Source organism: Anopheles maculipalpis, chromosome 3RL, assembly GCF_943734695.1.
Source record: "Anopheles maculipalpis chromosome 3RL, idAnoMacuDA_375_x, whole genome shotgun sequence".
Taxonomy (NCBI): Eukaryota; Metazoa; Arthropoda; class Insecta; order Diptera; family Culicidae; genus Anopheles; species Anopheles maculipalpis.
In genome coordinates, this window is record NC_064872.1 from 52,012,677 (window position 1) to 52,021,524 (window position 8,848).

Here is an 8,848-nt window from a genome sequence, read left to right on the forward strand (position 1 = left end):
GTACTACACGCCCTGGGATACTGATGAAAAGTCTGGAAGGGCCGGAAGGACGTATGGAGGAAACCAGGGGAAATATATTCCTATCTAACCGTTCCTACAATTTGCGGACTGATGTCATCCTTTGCGCTACGTTATCAATGTACGACGATCCAGCTTGCTGTACAATCGCAATCCATTCTCAGTGATGAGTACGCCACATCAGGAAGGAGGGTTGTGTGTCACTGTGGTCCGGGATATCGTCGCTATCGTGCTGCCGATGATGTATGATGGTGCATAACTGCGGCTGAACCCCTACAGGGTTCTGTCAGCTAGGGGTGGGTTTTTTTTTGTGTGTTGAGGGGGAGAAGGGAAGGATGCGCGCGACCTCAAGCGGTACCACACATACACATGACACGAATAGGCCGGACGTGAAGGATAACGCAACAAGACCGCAATGCACGGATAACGTTCTCGCACTGGCGCGTTGCTACAAAAGCACCCTTCTGGTAAGGGCCTGGTACTCTCTCTTGTGTCCCGGTAGAGGGTGAGTATTTGTATTTCTCTCGCGGAAAATCTTAGGACGCGTGCAGTGTATGCCGCGAGCGCGTTGGTCAACAAACAACACAGGCACCCGACGTTGCTGCGGAAACTGCTAAGATTAAGCACAGGCTACACACTCCAGCAAATGTACAAACATGTTGAACTGCTTTGTTGAAATACTGTGCATAACGTAATGCAGCCCATGTAGGCAAATATATTTATAGGAAAGATCTTTTTTTTACTCAGTTCAACGTTTTGTATGCTTTGCTATATAAGGTAAAATGTGATATTAATTAAGCATTTGAAAAAAATAAATGAATTCACAGAACAACTGTTGAACAACAAGAAGTAACGTGTAAACTCTGCTTAATCGTCACATGTTTTGTTGGCAACAGAAACGATTTGCGCAAAATTGAGCAACGATAAGTCATTTGACACTTTTAGCGCGCAATCATATTTGAAATGCTTTGTGTTATTATGCAGTACAGGTCTATATGGAAAAAATCAATATTCGTTTAGTTTCATTTTCTTTCGTGTGGTCTTTGGGTTGAAGTGATATTCAACCCAAAGGCATGATAAAATATTCGGTTTTTTTTTCATTTTATTAGATATTCTCAATAATTTCATTGCATCAATTTAGCAAATGATTGATGAAACACAATTCGATAAAGTGTGCTCTGTTCAAGCTATTTGGGACAAATGATCATATGTGATCAAATATCCTACGCTAGGAGTAACTAAAGGTGGATCAGGGCAGAAACCTCAACATTGAAGTAAGTTTATCAGTTTTATTATATCCGTATTGTATTCTAGTGAATATGATAAATTATATTAGGTAATTGATCACAGGTAAGCTACTTTAGTTATGGGACGCTACAAGTTACAAGCTACAAGTAATTGCAATTGATGTACCTGATGTAACGACCTCTTGTACCAACGCTAGATAACAAAAATAGCAAATCTTTAAAGGATTTTTACCACAAAATTATCAGTGCTAAAGAGTCGCTTGCTCTTTATGATACAACTTTAAATTATGTGAACCACAAGCTATCCTAAAACGCAGTATGTTATTTTCAGAAAAAGTTAGAAATTTTCAAAATTATCTATGGATAAGGAAGTTAAAAAAGACCCTTATGATATTTTATTATAGTTCCAAGGTTACATATAAGTCGCTGGAGGCGCCTAGTACTTCAAAGAAACAGACAATATTACACGGTCATTGTACTCTATAAAACAGTTGACTATAAATAATAAAATAACAAATTTAAGATAGTCAGGTAGTCTATGCAGTAGCGACATTAATCTTCTACCTGTAGGACCGAGGATCAAAAGAGACCTCCGGATACTTCATTTTGACAGATAGCCTTAGTGCTTTTGAAACACTGAGATTGTCAAAAGCTGTTAAGATTAAAGATTTCCTTCCAATAAAAATCAATATACTGCTTATCAATATACTACTTATCTATGGTGTGCATTTCGGTCGCGCTGGTAGAGCAGGTGTGGGGGATAGATTGACTCGTGCGCTTTCTTTTCTCGATCTCCCCGTAAGAGTTCCATCGGTCGTGATGTAAAAGATATATTCGACTTCAGTCGTCGAATCATTTTGCATTAAATGATCAATGCATGGGAAGATACCGAATCCAGCCACATCCAGCGAGTCCTTTACCGCCTTCGTATAGGTCATACCCGCCTTACACACTCCTACCTCCTAGAAAAATCCAGTCCTCCATTCTGCAGCTTCTGTGGTGTTGACATCATCGTTCGCCACATCCTCACCGATTGCCATGGATACACGACACACCGAGCCACCTGCCAACTAGACACCGATTACATGACAATTCTATCACCAGACAAACTTAATCAGAACCGCCTTATTCGATTTTTACGGATCAGTCATTTATAAAGAGAAATTTAAGCAATAGTTTTAACTTATCTATTATATGCTATAATGGCAATAGTGTTCCATAATATTCAAGCCACACCTGCATTAGTGTTGTGTTAGATTATACCACTTATTTATGCAGTAGAGAGGCGAATTTTATCTCTAAGACTCAAAGACTCTATAAATAAACGACAACAAAATTGAATGATCATCTACAATGTATAACTCTGGTTCAGCCCAGAATGTGTGGCTGCGGTGACAAATTCCATGATGTGAATCACTTTCTTAGATTCTGCGTGAACTTTGAATCCTCCAGAACTTCCAACTCCAGACATTCCTTGATGAACGCCATCGAACACATCGGCAGCGGGTCGGATACTGAAATGAAAGAAGTGTTAGTTACAAGAGACCTAGCTATTTCTTTTATCAGTCTATCAGTCGGTAAAGAGAAAACGAGCGGAAGAGTAAAGTATGTAAAGTTGCATTGTGATACAAAATTCATCATCACAACGCCGTGTCAAATAAAATCGGCGCTCGGATGTTTCTGACAGCATACAAATATTGTAAACTTTCCCATGCTTGATTCGCCGTTTAGCATGGGCATTCAATAAACCCAGGGCAAACATAAACAAGAACAGGAACGATCAGACGAACCTACACGGTCCAGCATAAGCGATGCGCGATCGCTCCAACGGCTAATGTTTACTTTATAGCATAACGTCAACGCAGCGTAAGGCGTTGCGCGACCGCATCAAAATTGGCGAAAAGAAACAATGTAATCACTTGGCAACATCGATCAACGGATCGAAATTAGTATATAAGAACGAAACTGTTTGAATAAACGAGACTTACTTCTGAAACTCAATCCACAGAACTTGTAGGTCTTTGGGAGGGTTTTTCAGGTTCGGGTAAGTTTCCCCTTTGCCTTCCCTCCGGATGTTGGTCCCGCACTCCAGCAGTGCCTCATCACTCCGTCGGAAGATTAAGGGGATGGTATCATCGGCCGTGCTTTCGTCTGCGGTGAAAAACTTCTTCTGGCAAGTCCAGGAAAAAGGGTTTACTCGCCTGACTTGGCAGTGCTGGTGTCGCTCAAACGGTCTGAGAAATCGGGAAATAGTCGCTAGCCGAACCTGGTGACACGGTTAGATACTTAAGTTACTTATCTGGTAACGCCAAGAACAGGTCGTTAAGCCAAGAAAAAGAAGATTAATACGATAACAGTGTTCACATGCACTGGTGATCAATAACAAATAATAATGTTGTACAGTTTTCTCGATGATCGAAGTCGTGAGATGAGATTTATATGACAGCGAAAGCGACTTCACTACTCTCGAAACTGAACCCGCCAAACACTCCGAACACAACGCTAACGCTGTCAAACTCGTTTTGTCAAAGCTGGACTGGACTAGAGCACACTGCATCGTAAATAACGCCCTCGAGTACTGTTGCCCAGTCATCGGATCACCCGTGGCACTACAAAAAATACACTTAAGACATAGACAACACAACATTTAACAAAAAAGGAATGGGGGAATACAGATAAGGATTGGAAGGATACTTGGGATGTGGAATCATAGGACAAGACCGTTGTCTCTGGCGAATCGGTAAATGATCCTCATGTAGGGGAGGTCACTCTTCTTTAGCCAACACTTCTCTAATTTCAGTACCCAGTCGTCTGCCGATATTCTCGACTGCGTTCAACAAGGAGAGTCTTGCGGTTTTTAATTCCACGCAGGACCACAGAAGGTGATCCACATCGTGGAATCCGTCACCGCAACCACATACTTTTGTCTGAGCCAGAGTTATACGCTGTAGAAGAGCATTCAACGCAAAATGATTCGACATCAGTCGAGACATCATTCGTATGAATGCCCGGTCTACAGAGAGCCCATCGAACCAAGGCCGCAGGGACACTTGCGGAGAGATCGAGAAGAGAAAATGCCCGAGTTCATCTGCCTCCCACATGCTCTGCCAGCGAGACAGGAAAAGTTGCAGCTGTGGGAAACGAAGGAACTCCTGGGCCGAGATTGGTCGGTCGTACAAAGCGCCTTCTTGGACGCCTGTTTTGGCCAGTGTGTCAGCTTTCTCTTTGCCGGGAATTCCACAATGAGAAGGGACCCAAATTAGCGAGATCCTAAACGCCCTATCAAACATTGAGCCAAGCAGTTCAACGATTTTGATGGTGAGGAAATCCTGACTCTTAACAGCCTTCGGAGATCTCAGAGCTTCAATAGCACTAAGGCTATCAGTGAAGATGAAGTACTGATCCGAAGGTCTCGCTGCTATCATCGATAGTGCGTACAACATTGCGGCTAGCTCTGCGGTGTAAACAATACATGGCTGCCTCATTTTGAAAAATGCTTCGGTGGACTCGCCAGAAACACCGAAGCCAGTGCCCTCCTCAGAGGATGATTCATCAGTGTAGTACTGGCTTATTTGGTCTAAATGACCATACTTGTTCATGAAAATGCCCGGAACTACCCTCGGGCGAATATCATTCGGTATGGTCTTAATTTCCTAGTGCAACGAAAAATCTGTTGTTAAAATGGAACTGTAGTTCGCAGGAAGGGCAGCACGATTTAATGCCTGTGGAGCGCTAGAATGCACTGTAGGGCAACAAAATCTTCATAAATCTTGAGGATTCCGCTCTTAGAATCTGTCTCTAGAAGCGCTTCAAAATTTTCTATTATCAAGAGATACGATACTGAACAACGGACTAGAAGGCGAAGCGACAGCATTTCAAATCGTAGTTTGAGCGGCATCACTCCGGTCATCACTTCTAGGGTTCTAGGGACATGTTGTGTGTAGATTTCATGCTCCCTAATGCGAGTCTAAGACAGCGAAGGTACTGTAGCCTTTCAAGCTTGAGTATCAGAAACACCTGCTTTTGATCATGAACAAAAAAATTTAGATAAAATAAAACAAGAAGAAATAGTTCAAGCTGATCTTCAAGTAAGTTGTAAAGGATAAAAATAGTAAAAACTTTTCAGTATTTTTGATTTTTTTGTACACACACTTGAATCATTTTTTTTAATTTTAGATTTTTTTGGGATTTTAAATTTTAAGTTTTACATATTATTATTATTATTATTATTATTATTATTATTATTATTATTATTATTATTTATTAACGTGTTGTCTGCCTATAGGCTACACTACGCTCTTACACTCTACTTAAAATTATTTAACTCTAAACTTAGAGAAATGGGGAGGGAGTTATGTGCTAAAGGGAAGACCGCATACTGGAGCGAAAGGATGGAAGGGAGAGATGGAAATCGAACACAAGAGACGAGGAGTTAAACGAACGCAGTGCCCTCAAAAAAGGATCGTTGCGACCGGCAGACGTACGGCGCCTAGGGATAATCAAAGGGGGACGAATACCAAGGGAACGGTTAGGGTCATAGAACGGGATGGAACCAAGCAGAGAAGGAGCATCTATACAGTTCAACAAGAGGAAAGCGACAAAAAGTGTTTGGGAACGTGATCGACGGTCTTCGAGAGAGTCAAGACTCAGCAACTGACACCTTGACTCGTAACCGGGCAGGGTGGAGGTGGATCTTCCAAGGAATTTGCGAACCGCAAACCTGGTAAAAGACCTCTGCACCCGCTCGATTCGATCCATATGGATCCGAGCTGTTGGTGACCAGATTGCTGAGCAATACTCCAGCAATGACCTGACCAGCGAACAGTACAGCGTTTTCAAACACAGAAGATTAGAGAAGTCACGAGCAATACGCTTCAGGATACCCAGTGTTTTCCAGGCTCTAGCAACCATAGAGTCGATGTGGGACGTTAGGGTAAGGCCACTATCGAGCCATACGCCTAAGTCCTTGACCAGCGAAACCCGGTTGACTAGGACCTGATCAAGCACATAAGGATAGAGGAAAGGAGTGCGGGAACGAGTAAACGAAGTGATTTGACACTTCACAGGACAAAGGGTGAGAGAGTTATGAGCACACCAAGAGGAAAAACGGTTAAGAACAGTTTGAAGGAAAACGCAATCCGCACCCGATGAGATTGGGAAAAAGATTTTCACATCATCGGCATAGCAAAGAAAGCTATCTTGTGGCAAGACAGAAGTAATGTCATTAAGGAATAGGACGAACAATAGAGGACTTAAGACACTACCCTGGGGAACACCGGCCGCAGAACAGAAGGAAGTAGAGAAATTAACATTTAGTTTAACACGATATGAACGCTCACTTAGAAATGACTGCAACAAGGAAACAATTATGCTATTGATCCCTAATTGTGACAATTTCTCAAGAAGTAACTCATGAGGAACGCGGTCAAACGCGGATTTGAAATCCGTGTAAATAGCGTCGACTTGAGGCACAACATCAAGATGAGTCGACACGAACGACGTAAAACACATGAGGTTGGAGGAAGTGGAACGTTTAGGAACAAACCCGTGCTGTTGAGGGATGACAAGGCTACGTGAAACGTTAAGGATACAGGCATGCAAGACATACTCAAATACCTTGGCAAATGCACATAAAAGTGAGATACCGCGATAGTTCGAGACAATGGAAGGATTTCCCTTCTTAAGTATAGGAACAAGTCAAGCTTGTTTCCAGACCGAAGGAAAAACGGACGAACACATAGATAAACGGAATAACTTTAGTAACAGAGGGGGATAGTAACATATGTTAAGATGATATCGAAAAGCTCTATAATGCCGTGGAAAGGTGTAACCAATTATTAAGCTTGGTTACTGCCATGATGGAGGAATTCCATGATTTTCATTGCGCCAAGTCGCTTTACTGCTCTCTGGTTCGATCCCTGATGAAGTAAGCTGGCCTCGACCTGATCCTTGACTTTGCCCTAAGCTGCTGAGATCGTAGCCTGAACTATTGGATCCTTGGACTATTAGGATTTCTGCTGCTCGGGTTACCCCTGCTTGATAAAAGTATTCAACTAGCCAGACTTATCTTCAAAGTTGGACTCATCATGCCTCATGCCTCCGATCTATACGCGCCAGTCAGGTTGTTTCGTTCACGGACAAAGGTCTCAGTCACGAAGCCCCGAGCCTCATTTGGTTTGCTTGACCCTCTGGCCTTCACGTCCGTGAATGTCCGGGGCGCAAGTAAGGATGCGAGTTTCGAGAGAAACCCTATCTGCCGTGCGTTAATCAGTCCGTCGGTTTGTAATACAATAAATAATAAAGTTTTATGGATATTAGAAAATATATATCAAAACCACACATTTTCATAAGGCTCCTGATAAAATTGAGCTATAACTGCACAAAAACATATCAACAAATTGTTGTATCTACAGGACGATTAGTTCTGCATCTTCTGTGAGGAATTGTGCTTCATCGTAATCTTTTTTTTAAAGATATTACAGAATTTTATATGATGTATTAGGGCCTGAGAGCTTACTTTTTAAATAAAAAATTCAAACAAATTGGTTATCACATATTTCTTTGACATGTTTTTTAACTTTTCTGGGCTTTTTTTAACAAAGAAATTTAACACTCTATGAAAATGAACGCGAAAAATGCTCCAATAATAATTTCTCTCGTGGGGGAAAAACATAATTTCTACTATAAAAATATGTGTGTTTGTATTTGTATCAAGCTTATTCAATCACCTCGCCGGACCACTTGCGTTTGAAGCACGGATGTTCCAGCAAAAGCGTACGATGAAACAGACGAAAAAGTGACAGATCATTAATTTATTCCACACATCAAAAGCGAAACTGGTTGGTACAATTTATTGACATGTAATAATGAAAATTCATCACTCCGCGCGCAGTTCCGAACGGGAAGCGGACTTCCCACGTTCGGTAATTGTTTTGCCTCCCTTTCGGGTCCTCCCTGTCGACCCAAACTATCTCGCCCTGGGCACACTATCTGGCGGGTTTTACAGTTCTTTCTGCTCTTGGCAACAAAAGTATGATTAAACTATCGTAAGTAGTTGCATTCGGCATGGCTTTACATACAGGTGGATGCGTTCCGTTTGTTTTCTTTCGGATTTTCCTTTTTATTCATCAACTATTTGCCTACGATCGTAAAATGTCCTTTTTTTGTACCAATCATTTTTTGGTGCTTTGTTTGATCTTGGATTCGATCAACACACTGTTCTTGTGTTTATTATTATACTTGTTTGTTTTTTTTTTGGTATTTACTTTTATTAATGGTATTGATATATAATTAGCAGCGTTGTATGAAGCAGATTCATAATCTTCATCCTGTTGGGGGCGAGTGGAAATGGCGAAGAGTGTAACCTACGGCTAGCAACAAATTGGCATCTATTTACAATCAGTACACGAGCAGGGCAATTAAACGGAACCGATGTGATCCATACAAATGGGTAGCGAGCGTCAAGGGAGTGGTCCAAAGGTTCAATCTTCTCCGCATGCCTAGAACAATCGCCTCCTCCGTTAGGTCCGGGTGGCATCCGATGAAGGTAGTGGCCTAATGTCGCACATGGCAGCCAGATTCAC